The following is a 15480-nucleotide window of genomic DNA, read 5'->3' as shown; positions in this document are numbered from 1 at the left end:
TGAACATATCAATGTCCATTCTTCGGAAAGAATATTAAAAATATCCTCCCCACTAACTCTCTACCAAAACTAACTCTCTACCAAGAGAGAGAGAGAGAGAGAGAGAGAGAGAGAGAGAGAGAGAGAGAGAGAGAGAAATTAAGATTGATTGATTGATTGATTGAGTACTTTATTTATGTAGATTACAATATATACTGTCTATACACTTATATACAATAGCTTACAATACAGCAAATTATAGATGAATTTACAGATATAGACTAAGAAAATAATTATTGAACTGTATATGATATGAAAAAGTAATTTGTAATATAATAACTAAAGATAATTATATTGTTATGCATCTACATAAATTGGCGGAGCTTTGGACATATCAATGTCCATTCTTCGGAAAGAATATTAAAAATATCCTCCCCACTAACTCTCTACCAATAAGAGAGAGATAGGGAAAGAAAGAGAGAAAGCGAGTGATAAGAAAACTGAAGAATGAGGGTAAGAAAAAAGAAATACAGAGAAATCAGAAAACAGAGACTGTGATAAAATTGATTTAATCATTTAACTCATTTCTAGACCAGTATGACTTGAATCACAGCTATATACTATAGAAGGCAACGAAAAGAGAAATTCGGAAACTATGCCGTACTATCATTTCCACTGACTCTAACAACGTGAATCCCAATATATTCATAACACAGCACAATACCATTGAGAATTTTTGAAATGACACACTCGCGAATTTCACGGAGAATAAATTGGAATATTTCTAATTTCCTGTCAGCTTCCGTAACGTCCTTCCAATATTTCTCTGCTTCCAAATAAAATTCCCTCTAAAATACATGGGGAGTATCATAACTAGTTCCAAAAGTTATATCAACATTTTACTTTTATAACTGTAAAGTTGCTGGTGAACTGGAGCTACTTATTGAAAAACGTGGATTTCTTCTTTATTATCCATGCTTCTGTTCTGTACATCCAAGCGTTCTGCGTTGTTGTAGAAAGTTGCGAACAGGGACATACACAAATTGCGCCCAGAGGTAAATGCTTTGTTGTTGGAAGATGCGAACAGGGACATACACAAATTGCGCCCAGAGGTAAAATGGGAGTGATACATGGCTCCTTTACACACGTACACTGTTTACGTCGTGACGTCATCACTGACAGTCAGATCATTTTTGTCTGTCAATCTCTCCCCCGCTCACTCACTGTCTCACTCTTTCTCTCTCTTTCTCGAAGTGATAACGGTATATAAACTTTCCGACAACCATCTGCTTTATAACGACCATTCCTTCCTATTCGACTCCAAAACCGTTCCATTGATTTATCTCGACTTGTGTGACGAATTTTGAAAACATCAACTTTTCGATAATTAGGAAATATAGACTCAGGCTGTCACCATGAGTGAGAAAATGAACAGTGTTGATGTGTTTGCTAAGCTGAGTGACGGAGGTTCAAGGTTATTAGTGTTTGAAGGTTTTAAGTATTCAAGAAATATATCTCCATCTATCACCCACATTGTCTTTGTCATTAAAACAAAATTCAGAAATAAAAAGTCAAAACATTAGAATGAATGATTGAGACTATGTGTTTGCTAGAACCAATTCGATTCTTAATGGATGATTGTTCGTACAATCATGGTTCTAGCCCAATCTTCCAATATCAATTAGAATGGAACTATACGATAGAAATATGTATCTCACTAGCTGTCAGGATCGCTTCGCTCGCCATATCCGTCTAGCCAGGGGGCTCCGCCCCCTAGACCCCCGACTGGATCGTCCAAGAATGAGATCAGGATGCATTTTTCATTTGAGCATTTTTATCATATGTTAGGACAATCCAGTCGGGTGTCCAGTCTAAACGTCTGGCTAAACGGATATGGCGAGCGAAGCGAGCCTGACTGCTAGTAATATAATATTCCCAGGATTGAAGTAGCAGTGCCCAAACAATTTTTCCGCGATAAATGCATTTAAATCTTCAACTTGGTGCCAACCTAACAAAGTCAACTCAACTTAATGCCAACCTGACAAAATTATTAATTTATTTGCCAGTTAACAACTGATTCGAAGAGGTACTCTATCTAGATTATAGTTCTATAGTAACATATGATATGGAAATTTCAATTATAATTAAGAGATTGGGAGAAGAAGAATATACATGCTAAAAGACGAACTTTAAACCCTTAAAAACCACCCTTAGAGTTAAAATATTGCCAAAAGATTTCTTAGTGCGCCTCTAAAGGGCCAACTGAACATACCTACCAAATTTGAACGCTTTTGGTCCGGTAGATTTCTAGTTCTGCGAGTGAGTGAGTGAGTGAGTCAGTCAGTCAGTCAATGAGTGAGTGCCATTTCGCTTTTATATATATAGATTAACTTGGCTAATATGTTGTTATAATACAATAGTGTTTTGCTTGAAGCTTCCTTGGGATACTTGAGTGAATTTGAATTTCGCTCCTTCAGTCGGCTGAATTTCGTAGGTCGGCTGCTAGTGAGAGCGAAATGACATCACTCGTGATGACGTCACGGACGTTCACTTTGTTACGTTCAATCTGTGAGTGCCCAAACACATTCTGTCCGCTGGACGCAATTTGCAGAACGCCAGACCGCTCGATGTGTGCACACTCTGCCCTTTGATACACTTGAGTCCTTGCTTAGGGCGTTCAAATGGAAAAACAACGTTTCCAAGCTATCAACAAGATGATGATAAACCTACAAGAAACACACGAGATTCCTTCAGCATTCGCTTGGAAGAAGATAAGATCCAATTTCTCTCCCCTATTCAAAGTGGCGGAGACAACTTCAAAGGCTACAACCCTATTTTGTTGTAATCGATGTAGTGATGAGCAAAATCAAGATGAACGTATCGGAAACATGAAATAAAGACATAAGAAGCTCGCTGGCAACCCTCCAGTTAGCAGGAGACATTAATTTCCACACTTTGCCACGGAAAATCCTCTGAAAATCTTCCAAGTCTACTCCGATTCTTCCCTCATCCTTCTCCTTCTTCCTCTTCTCTTCTTTTTCTAGTCCTTACTTTCTCTTCCGTCTTCAGTTTCCTTCGAAAAAATATGATCAAAGCTAGTATCTGTGCCTCCCCAACAGAATTACATTATCTCTGTTGTGTTCCTTACCGCCCCCCACCCCTTAGATCGAGATGATTGATTCTGTAATTATTGTTTTCCGAACGAAATTGAATGTCGAGTCTCCCTCAACAAGGGGAGAATGTTATTCTTTGAAGACAATCTTCATTGAGGTGTGCTAGAAACATCTTGTAGTTCACTTACAGTGCAGGAATTATATTTCTCCAAAAGGAAATTGAAATGATTTCAAACGCTCCTGACAAAGAAGGGAATCATGTGGTCCATTGATTAGAACAATGCTCTAATCAACATTGTTGATTGGACACAGTAGGCAATGATAAAGTTATTACATTCAAAAATAAATTCATTATTAGTATCCTAGAATTACATGATCTAGAAGTACATGATTTGAGTGTCATTTACTATTCCATTCTCGAATAATATATTATCGTCGCTACAAGGAGAATCTTTCCTGATAGAGGATAGTACACAATAGCCAATCCCACTTTCCACTCAAAACTTTTTTTAATTTAAAAATAATTTCATGGATTGAGTAACAACATAGCCACCTCTAATACAAGGCACTGGCCTACGATATTGCAACGTCGCAGTGTAGGCCTAGAATCTAATACATGATTGGTGGAAAAGATTTAAAAAAATACCAGCTGATCTTTTTCACAATCACTAAACAATTTTTTTGAGAGTGGAATCGTGATTTTTACCATAGCCATCTCTAATACAAGGCCCTTGCCTACGATATTGCAACGTCGCAGTGTAGGCCTAGAATTAATACATGATTGGTGGAAAAGATTTAAAGAAATACCAGCTGATCTTTTTCACCAATCATGTTTAGATTCTAGGCCTACACTGCGACGTTGCAATATCGTAGGCCAGGGCCTTGTATTAGAGGTGGCTATGGTAACAATCACGATTCCACTCTCAAATAAATTGTTTAAATAATTATTTAAATGAGAGCAGCACACAAAACATCAATTCGCAATTTAATCCTTATTCAAGACTCTGTTTGAATAGTAGCTAAGATGCTAAGACAGGAAACGCTGGAATTCTGACGTCATGTCAAGTGCGTTAATAGATTTCTAATAACATTAATGTCGTTGACTGCCTGACAAATTAGCAATAGCTAACAGGCAAGCAAGCGAGTAATCAGGTTAAGTAAGCTTCGAGAGTCGCGTTCCTGTGATGATTGAATTGATGGGGGCTAAATTTGGGGGGTTGACATTTCGAGTCTGAAGGGGGGGGGGTCTAAAGACGTTGACAATGGAGGAAAGCATTGCCTAGAATTCCATCTCTATACTAAGTCACTTCCCCTACTCGAATTATTGCATTTGAAAACGAATAAGCCTCCTGAATTCTCATCCCAGCCTCAAACCTTGCGACAAATATGCTGCATAACCTTCCTTCCTCCCTCCACATATTAAATTAGTTTCATTTAGTGGCAGTAATCAGTTGCATCCATATTACTGTATAAAATCGAAAGTAGTGTGGAGAATCTAGTATGTCTGGAGAACCATCCTTAAGTTTGTGCAAAGGCTAAAAATAAACTTTCTACTCGTGATATTTTTCGATTTGTATATCATCAAGCTATCAAAATGAAAAAGTTTTCTCATGAAAACATTTTTTTTCTGATCATTACTTTTTGAGATATGAGCGACTGAAGTTTGAATTTTTGGGATAGAACATTTCAAATTCGGTACGATATAAATCCATGAGATTTGGAGAATGGATTCTTCATGGTATTGTTGATCTAGTAAAACCAACATTTACAGAAAATATCAATTTTTGGAAAAGTTATTCAATTTACCATAAATAACTCAACAAAAAGTTATTTTTGGTTATTTCTAGTAAATTGAATAACTATCTTAAAAATTGATATTTTCTGAAAATTTTGTTTTACCAGATCAACAATACCATGAAGAATCCATCCTTCAAATCTCATTGATTTATCTCTTACCGAATTTGAAATGTTCTGTCCCAAAAATTTAAACTTTAGACGCTCATATCTCAAAAATTAATGATCAGAAAAGAAATGTTTTCCTGAGAAAACTTTTTCATTTTGATAGCTTGATGATATACAAATCAAAAAACTTTGAAAAATATCACGAGTAAAAAGTTTATTTTTAGCCTTTGCACAGCCTTAAGGGGTTATATGGAGGAATTAGGGGACGTTTATCTAATAGAGGGTATGATGTAGTTCCACTCACTTCTTCGGTCTTCATCTAGCTCTCTTTTTTTATTTCATTGACAATCACAAATCATAATTACAATATAATATGATTGGGAGAAGACAACAGGCATTTTTATTCTTACCTGCAAAACAGTGGGATACGAATTGAATGATGTTGAGCTCCCCCGTTATGAAATATTGTCAACTTTTATCTTGTATATATTTGGAAATCTTCCAGGTAAACCTTCTTGGGAACTATGTGAGAAACATTTGGGAGAATTCTGTTTAGATTCAGCTTGATTTGAACAGGAATACAAATGAATGTTGAGAATTATATCTAAGATAGAGTAAACGTGGAAAATGAAACTATTCACTTTAAGTGAAGGTTTTTTCAAGTCATAGAAGATTTTTCATTTCAGTGCACTATAGAATCTCAGATTTCTCATTTCAGTGCACTATGGAAACTCAGAAACTAACTATAGCCATAAATTTCTGAAAAAGTATGTCTTGAAAAAATAAGTCTTTTCACTGAGATTTTTTGAGAATTTCATTAGAAAATGGAAGGGTGAAGTTGAAGTTTTTGCCATTTTCCAGACAAACGAGTAAAAACTGTCACACTTTTCCTGTTACTACCATTATGTAATATGGTCGCATCTAGCAAGAAAAATCTGAGTGATAAGTTGTAAGCGATTTGTCAGGCTTAGAGCGAATATTTGCGAGAATAGAAAAGTGAGGACGAATGGATAGTAGAGAAAGAGAGAGAGAGAGAGAGAGAGAGAGAGAGCTTGAAAAGAGAATTCAGTGCGCGAATATAATAGATGACAATATGTGAAAACCAATTTACATACAAAAGAGGTGGGAGAAATAGGATTGAAAGGCAGCCACTTTGCTCGCAAAAAAGTTTGGAGAACAAGAGAAGAAGAAGAAAGAAGAAGAAGAGAGAAGAAGAAGAAGAAGAAGAGAAGAAGAAGAAGAAGAAAAGAAGAAGAAGAAGAAGAGAAGAAGAAGAAGAAGAAGAGAAGAAGAAGAAGAGAGAAGAAGAAGAAGAAGAAGAAGAAGAAGAAGAAGAAGGAAGAAGAAGAAAAAGAAGAAAAAGAAGAAGAAGGAAAAGAAGAATAAGAAGATGAAGAAGAAGAAGAAGAGAGGAGGAAGAAGCAATACAACAAAATTATAGTTGAATTTACATAATATAGACTAAGAAAATAATTATTGAACTGAATATGATATGAAAAAGCAATTTGTAATATAATAACTATAGATAATAATTAAATTGTTATGCATCTACATAAATTGGCGGAGCTTTCGACATATCAATGTCCATTCTTCGGAAAGAATATTAAAAATATCCTCCCCACTAACTCTCTACCGAAAAAGATGAAAATAAAAAATGAAAGAGAGAGAATAAATAATAATTTTGTAGACGAAAAACGATTGAATGGAAGTAGCAGATAAAAAAAGTACAAGCTAAAGAATAAGATGAAGAAGAAAAAGAGACAAAGGAGTTGGAAAAATTGAACTGGATGACTCAAAGCATAAGAGATGAAAGATGTAGTGACGAAAAAAGTTTCCAACATTTCCATGAAAATTTTTCAATGTTCTGGTTCTCTAGAAATCTTAACTGGAATGTTTCCGTGCATAGCATGAACCCTAATATTTCTAGAATTTTTTAAATTATGGACAAGAATGGATTATTTCATTGCGATCCTTCAACTGATAAGTCAACTTCACCAAATAAATACTTTTACGGGAGGAAAAAGATTCCTTGGATTCTTTCCTGGGTATTTTAAATAAAACAATACGAGAAAGAGGAAGTTGAATTATGAGGAGAATACAAATGGAGGAAAAAAGAGAGAAGCTAGTCAAAGAAAAGGAGAATGGAGATTTCATGAACAGGGAAAGCAGAAAACATGAATTCATTCAATAGGGAACGATTTACTCAATGATTGATTGATTGATTGATTGAGTACTTTATTTATGTAGATTGCAATATATACTGGCTTATACACTATATACAATAGCTTACAATACAACAAAATTATAGTTGAATTTACATAATATAGACTAAGAAAATAATTATTGAACTGAATATGATATGAAAAAGCAATTTGTAATATAATAACTATAGATAATAATTAAATTGTTATGCATCTACATAAATTGGCGGAGCTTTGGACATATCAATGTCCATTCTTCGGAAAGAATATTAAAAATATCCTCCCCACTAACTCTCTACCGAAAAAGATGAAAATAAAAAATGAAAGAGAGAGAATAAATAAGAATTTTGTAGACGAAAAACGATTGAATGGAAGTAGCAGATAAAAAAAGTACAAGCTAAAGAAAAAGAAGAAGATTGAAACGGAACGAAGAGGCATACAGAGAAAGGAGGATACAGTATGCTACATATAGAACAAGGGAAAGACAGAGAGGAAAGTAGAATAAGATCTTGTGAATAAAAATGAAAGGAGAAATAAATTTCTCCTTCTTACAAAATGAATGCTCTTTCAAAATTAGTCTAGGAATGACTTGAAACTGATGAATGACCTATTCTAAAAATTTCCTCATAGAATAAAGTGATAGTCTCACGTTTATAAATTATTCAAATAACAAGTTTATCCCTCAATTTAGGTCTCGATAAACTGGGTTTTGATAATCAAGATTCATGATAATCCAGGTTTAGGATAATCTAGGCTTCAATTAGATTCCTACTCCACACTAGATGCCAAATAATATCAAGTTTCGCATATATTTCACAACATAAAGTAAGTTTCAATTTCGACGAATAATAGAAACATCCTGATGTAACAATCGAAACATTTTGATGTAACAATCGAAACATTTTGATATAACAATCTACAACGGTTGAATGCATCGACCGCTGACAAATAGGCTACAACTTAGCAAGCACCAACAGTCAATTAAGTCCGTAACGAAGCTTATCAAGTACCCTCGAGTTCGACAGCTGCCAAGTTTTCCTGGAAATTTGAAGCTTAACGCCCAATTAAGCTCTTGATGGTCAATCAATAGTTAATCGAGAATCATTCTAGGACCAGTCGGTTGTTGAGTACTGGGAAAATGTACGGCTCAATTCTGGTGAATGGATTTCATTTCATAAATTCGGCTTTGGCTGGGTAGGTTGTGAAATTTCGTTGGAAAATGTATGTTAGAGCCCATGTTCTTTTGTGAAATACAGCTCAGATTTGAAACTTTTCTCTGGAAATGAAGTGTTGTTTTTTATCGTTGAAGAAGCAATTAGTCCCCGGTAAAGATAATGGCCCATATGAATAAAACCAGAGAAAATGCTCATGAGCAAGAGCATGGAGCATAAGGTTTTGCTTATGAGCAAAAGGTAGAAGCAAAAGTATTTGTTCATTTTTATATGAATTAGCTTTACCTTATACTCTTACCTCATGCTCCTGAACTGTAGAGCAAATGCTCAAGTATTTAAAAGATTTTTCATCAGCTGATTCGCTTTTGTAGCCTTACTTTGTTTTTATAGCTCTCGGAAGCGCTAAATATGAAAGTAGGGGGCACCGCTTGTGTTTGCGTCGTCTGCTCTGTTTTCTATTTATGAAATGAATAGAGTTTTAGGTTAGTTGAGTTTAGAATTTTGAAATAATAGCCAATAGCGTAAACAAAAGGCATCTCTATAATAATCTTTAGCATATTCTTATGATATCAATAGCCTTCTTATAATCGTCTACACTCTCATCTTCTTAAATGCCTATTTCCTATTTTGTGATGGCTACCTTTATATCAGGTAGCTATCTTTTGTATTTATTCTTTTGTAGGAATAATGGTGATATATATCATGGTTGAATCTAAAAATAGTTTTATAGTTCCCAACTATTGGTTGTGATCGTATCTGGTATAGTTTCCTCTTCCTCATACGAATTAGTTGAACAATTTTACTATGAGCAAAAGGTGATAAGCTGTTCTAGACTAGACTCACCTTTTTTGAAGCATTTGCTTCAAAAGTTGAGCAAATGCTCCAGTTTATTCATACAATTCTGAGTATAAGCTTTTACTTTTGAGCAAATGCTCAAACTATTTTTTTGATGAGCATGAGCAAAAGGTTTTGCTCACGTTTATTCATAGAAAATGAAGGAAATGCTCCATATTTTAGAAGTATAAGCAAATGCTCAACTTTATTCATATGACTCATTGTTGATAAACTTCTTCAAGTAATTAAAGGCCCTTGGTAAACGATCATCTACTATTTTGAACATTCTACTGTGATTGTTGGAAAAATATCTCAGCTATTGATGAATTCGTATTTTTTTTTATGATGATACCTATATTTATGACTGTGTCATAATAATTTTTGTCAATGCAATTCTGTTTGTGAGACAATAAAACATTTTTGATTCGTATGAGTTCTAGGCTTCAGCGTGAGTAATAAAACGTATGATTATGAGAGATGATTTAACCGACAACTTTAGGTGGGTTCCGAATACATTTTGATACATGAAATTCCGAATACATAAAATTCTTTATATCAATTCATAATTTGCGCCCAATTAACAATAAATCAAATCAATTCATTCTCACAATTTACAAATCATACAGTACAGTTACAGTAATAATAATAATAATAATATCGAGTGACCTTGATGGCTCAGGTCTGGTGTCAGAGTTTTCAGGTCGCAGCTGATCAATTTCAGGGCTTCTGACATGACCTAACGACTGCTTTTTAGGCAGCCGGGACCGACGGCTTAACGTGTCCATCCGAAACACGGGAGTGGCCCGAGATAAATATCTTAAGTGTTTAATGTACTGAAAGATCTATTCTGCAAATCATTACATAGAATTTGGAGAAATTCAACAAGAAACACAATAATTTGAATTTACTAACCTTATTATTATAGTACAGTTACAGTACATTTATATATACCCTTACGTTATGAGAGACTCACATGTAGGCTTAAGACTGTGTTTGTGAGGGCCTGGCGTAATTCTCTGAATTTAAAATCGATATTATTAAAATTATGAAAAAATTAATAATAATTAGACTATAAAATTATGAAAATTGATATTATATTTAAACTAAATTTGAGAAACAAATCGATCAAATTTCATATAACTGATTGTGATCAACATTAAAATAGACGTTCCTTCGACGTTATCAATGTGATTACTCTAATTTTATTTCGTCTTGATGAAATTTTCAAATGTTACCATAAACAACTGTGAGTTTTTCAATATTATGATGCATATAAAAGTAATGAATGAAACTAGTTCATTTAACTTTTCGTTAACGGTGAAAATAGGTATGTCGTTTTATTACATTACATTGAAAGCAGTAGAGTATACATACACTTTGTGAAAATAATCAATAACTGAAAATTTTGTGAAGTGAACAATTACAAGACTAAACTATTTCGTAATATGTGTAACCTTATCTAAATTTGGGAGAGGAATAGCACAAGGTTACCTTATGTTTTTTCCCTATGATGATGTAATTATTGTATGGATCAATAAAGAATAGAATATACATACACTGTTCACTCCCAATATACTGAGTTGTCGGAGACTATATCCTATACTATTAAACGAGCAATTTCTGTTTATATGTTTAGATCTTTATATGTTTGTATTTCACCGGATCTCGAAAATGGCTCTAACGATTCTCACGAAATTCAGAACATAGCAGGTTTATAATATAAAAATTCGATTGCACTAGGTCTCATCCCTGGGAAAACTCGCTGAAGGACACTAAACGAATAATTATTATTCATCCTTGGCAAAACAGCTGATAATAATTATTTCGTCGTCTATTGATGATGGAAGTGAGTGAGCGAGTTCATGTATGTGGGATTGTGTCAAAATTATGACTCAGCTGTTGAACTTTTGTAATCATTCAATCAGGTACTTAGTGCCGGTTGCAAAAAAGCCGGGTTATTTTCAATCCGGATTAATTCCAGTGGATCCATCTTTTTGAAATGGGCTTCTCTGATTTGGTTCACGTGAAATTAATCAGGATTAAAATTTAACCGGCTTTTGTGCAACCGGGCCTTTGTGAGGGAAATTTTGCATTCCTCTGGGAATTAAACTCAATTTACTGTGATTAGGTAGAACATTTCTGTATGAACTATGAATGTTATTATGATTTCTTATTTCGTAATAAATCTCGTATGCTTTTGTACTCTAGAGCGAAGCTCGGTCCCCGATATTATCCAATATATGCACTGGCAATATACGATTAAACATACATTGTATAATAGTATTACTGTATCTATTGGATAGACCATTATATTCTATGTAATATGGTATATTAATTTGATTCATTTGAGTACATTTATATACAATTTTCTGCTTTAATTGTATGTTCTGTATTGCAGTTCTGTAATATATTCCAATAGTACATTACCAATACATATGCACGTAGAGCAATCATCGCATTACAGTTTCGATCTAGTACTGTACATATATGGTACTCTACCGGAGCTAATCACATATTAGAGACTAATCCCATACATCAGCAACCAAGCCCTTATGGATATATATATAATATATATATATATATATGTATATATATCCATAATTATATATCCAAATATAATATTAATATAATATTATAAATATAATATTATATATCCATAATAATATATCCAAATTATATCCATAATTATATATATATATATATATATATATATATATATATATATTATATATATATATAATTATGGATATAACGGAAACAGCAACCAGTAAATCAGGTGACACCACTATAAATGTCTCATCCCATACAGGCCTGCTAATACTCTGACCTAGATTTTTCCTATTATGGTCATATTCCACTCCAACTGAACCTTAATAATTCAACTTGATACGTTTTAAACGGACTTTTTGCGAAAAAAATCTCGTCTAAAAAAGTCAGACACGGCTGTTCGTGGGAAAAACATATACCCGCATACTGATTATTATGGAATATGATAATTTCTAGTGTCTGATGGTGTTTTTAGGCGAGTAATTAAAATGATAATTTATGGAGAACGATGCCCGTAATGAGTTCTAGTTACTTCTTTGCATATAACGGGGATAAAATAATGCTTAGCACAATGTGATAAACACATACGTTCCTTGTAACGGTATGTTGGCTTGAATTACACGTGAAATCACACGTAAGATCGCTTGTATTAATAATTTACTTGAGTAAATTATCAGATTTGCGGAAATTGAGCGTGTTGCAGCAGCTTTAATTAATTCAAGTCAATGGCTTAATTCATAATTCAAGTTGAAATATGTTCACTACGCTTCTACCATTTAATATAGCAGTCGTTAGGTCATGTCAGAGGCCCTGAAATTGATCAGTTGCGACCTGAAAACTCTGACACCAGACCTGAGCCAGCCAGGTCACTCGATATTTTTCTTATTATTAAATAAAAAAAAAATAAATAAATAAAGGCCTCTATTGAACAATTGCATGCATTATTTTTTTAAATATTTCCTAGGGTTTTTTCAAGAACTGTATACATGTTGGTTCCATGTTGAAATCCTTCAATTCAAACATTTTTTTGGCCAAGTATGATGATCAGTACGTTAGCTACTGTACATCTCAGTAGTTAGTTATCAATACATCTCACATTAGCTGTAGGCTTGTGTGTGGCATATTGGATGATGTAAAGTAATGATGAGGTTTTGTTCTTTACTGAATGAAGTTTAAAAGTTTCACTCACAAATCAGGTTTAATGTGCTAGCTTCAGTGATAATTATGTTTATAAATATTTTGGACTCAAAATTGGACAAAAAACGTGTAGTGTAAACATAACCTATTTTTGGACGATTTCTATCTAAATTTGGGAAAGGAACAGTTTTGGGCTTCAAGCCTGTTGTTCCTTCACCAATCATTCATAGTTGAGAATTATATTGTATCTATCCATGTATAAATTAATAAATAAATAATATTCACTACCAGCTGTGAGCGTTGCTTGAATGGAAAATATTGAATTTATTTTTCAGCTATGGCTATGCTCACAGCTTGAAAGAACTACGAAATCATCGACATAAATATAAATTGAAGAAAGCTTTCATATTTTGAACTTTAAACCTTAAAGTTTTCTGAACCTCATTTACAACCAATATACTTGAAAATGGTATTGCATCACTTGAAGTTGAAACTTCCTGAAAAAGACTTCTGCTTGCAAATTCCAATTCCCAAACCTGTTTAAAGATGATTAGGTTAGTAGACATATGGAGTATAATTTATTCTGTGCAGTTCTGTCTATATTGATACGTAATATCAATTTCAAAAATCAAATCAAGTTTCATTCAATGATATCACTTACATGACAAATTCCATTATACAAATGATATTACAGATCATTGAATACAATACTGTTTGCTTAAGAAAACAATTTCCATCTTTATATTGATGTATGCAATTTTGGTGAAATGATTCTGTGAAATGTTTCAAACGTAAAGGAACAATCATCCTATTCTAGCAATGAAAACAATTTCCATTTTCAATCAGAAATTTTATGAAGTGCGCGTACTCTGTTTCCTAGAATCTCCATGGGAGATCAATACAACGTTATGTATTCAATAAATTATACCAGTAAATTGTATATCAAATACAGTGATTCCACTAAATATCTTCATTTTCCAATCATTTTGAAAACCATTCCCTGTATTGTGAGAGGTGAAATAAATTCATTACAATCATAAAACGATCTGAGTTCATCCCGATGATAAATAATTGTTTCCAGGAAGACATATTGAGTTTAAAAGAATAAATCAATCATTGTATTCCCAAGGCTCTATTTCTCACATCCCTTCAATTCATTTTTTAATTTTATCTCTATTCTATTGAAACGTAATTAATTTAAATCATTGAATAATCATTTTGAATGGTTCTATTTGATTCAATTCCAAGTTTTCAAATGAACTATTTGATTTGCAAGTTACTTCATTCATAGACGTATAGTCTTCTTGGGGGATTCGACTTTTCAATGTTGTTACAATTTGAAAACAAAATAGTAATTCACTTTATCTTCATATTTATTATTTTTTTGTAACTGAATTATATTGTAAAAACTTGTAATTTCATGCGGAAATAAGAATGTAATTGAATTGATGTATACAGAAAACAAATATTTCATTTATTAATTATTGATTATATGATTAATGATTGATAGATTAGATTATATTGATGTTATTAATTTATAGATTTTATTCATTATTATTTTTTTATTCTAATTACAAGCTGAATGTGAGTCGGAACAGGCAATAGCCCAATCCCTGATTGAAAGAAGAAGAAGATTAATCATTGATCTCAATGAAATTGATTTTGTTTCAGAAACTCTCTAGCGTTTCGTTCTTAAATTTTTACTCCACAAAATGCACCATCTATTAGCCGAGCTGAAACTGATCATTTTCTGATGACTTACGTCACAACCTCCTCCGCTAAAAGAACGAAACCATTAAAAAAATTATCCTCATAGCAGAGAGTAAAAAACGGAGTTATTGTTGATGAAACTGAATAATTAGCTTGGATTTATTGTCACCGTGGATTTAGCCGAGATGAGTCGCTTCTTTTTTTCCGTTTTCCTCTTTCTTACTCCTCCTTCCCTTCCTATCACCGTCCCATGTCCTCCCATAGCTGCTGGCTTAGAATTCAAAGCTTTAATTATGTCCGACCCTCAGAATTTTCCTTCCGTCCTCCGGAACTCCTGTTGTGAAAATTAGCTCTTTTTTCCAATTTACTCTGAATTAGAGACGAGGTCTCTTCTCTCTCTCTTCATTTCTCTCGGTTACTCTCGTTGTGTATTTTGCCGACCGTCGAATCCGATACTATTTGCTTAATTTGAGAGGTGTTGGATGTTTTCTGAAAGGGCTTTTCCGCTGAAAAGAGTAATTGTTACTCAACAACTTTTCAGTTGTTAACAACTGGGAAGTTGATACACTTTGGAGGTTGCCTGTTTAGGATGTTATTTCCGGTCCAATGAACACGAAAATGGGACAAAATTAATCGTGAGAGGGATTGAAAATGTTACAAAATTGTAAAGAAAGATTGATCAGAGACTGGAAAATTTACAAAGTTTAATCGGCAATAGAACCGATATAATTTATGACTTATTTTTGAATGCTCCAATGATATGGACATATTGTGAGACCATCTAATATATAGATTCATTCCGAACTTACAGCATTTTTATAGAGACTGGAAGATTGACAAAGTTTACTCGGCAATAAAACCGATGTATGACTTATTTTTGAATGC

The 15480-nt window shown here is 33.4% G+C and overlaps 1 protein-coding gene across 3 annotated transcripts in view; it reads left to right on the top strand.

Annotated features, from left to right (window-relative positions):
- LOC111049323 (DE-cadherin) overlaps positions 1-15480 on the top strand; it is a 477993-nt gene that overhangs the window by 377012 nt on the left and 85501 nt on the right. The window lies entirely within an intron of this gene.

The sequence above is a fragment of the Nilaparvata lugens genome, chromosome 4 (genome assembly GCF_014356525.2).
Source record: "Nilaparvata lugens isolate BPH chromosome 4, ASM1435652v1, whole genome shotgun sequence".
NCBI lineage: Eukaryota > Metazoa > Arthropoda > Insecta > Hemiptera > Delphacidae > Nilaparvata > Nilaparvata lugens.
This window is presented reverse-complemented; position numbering and strand designations above follow the sequence as displayed.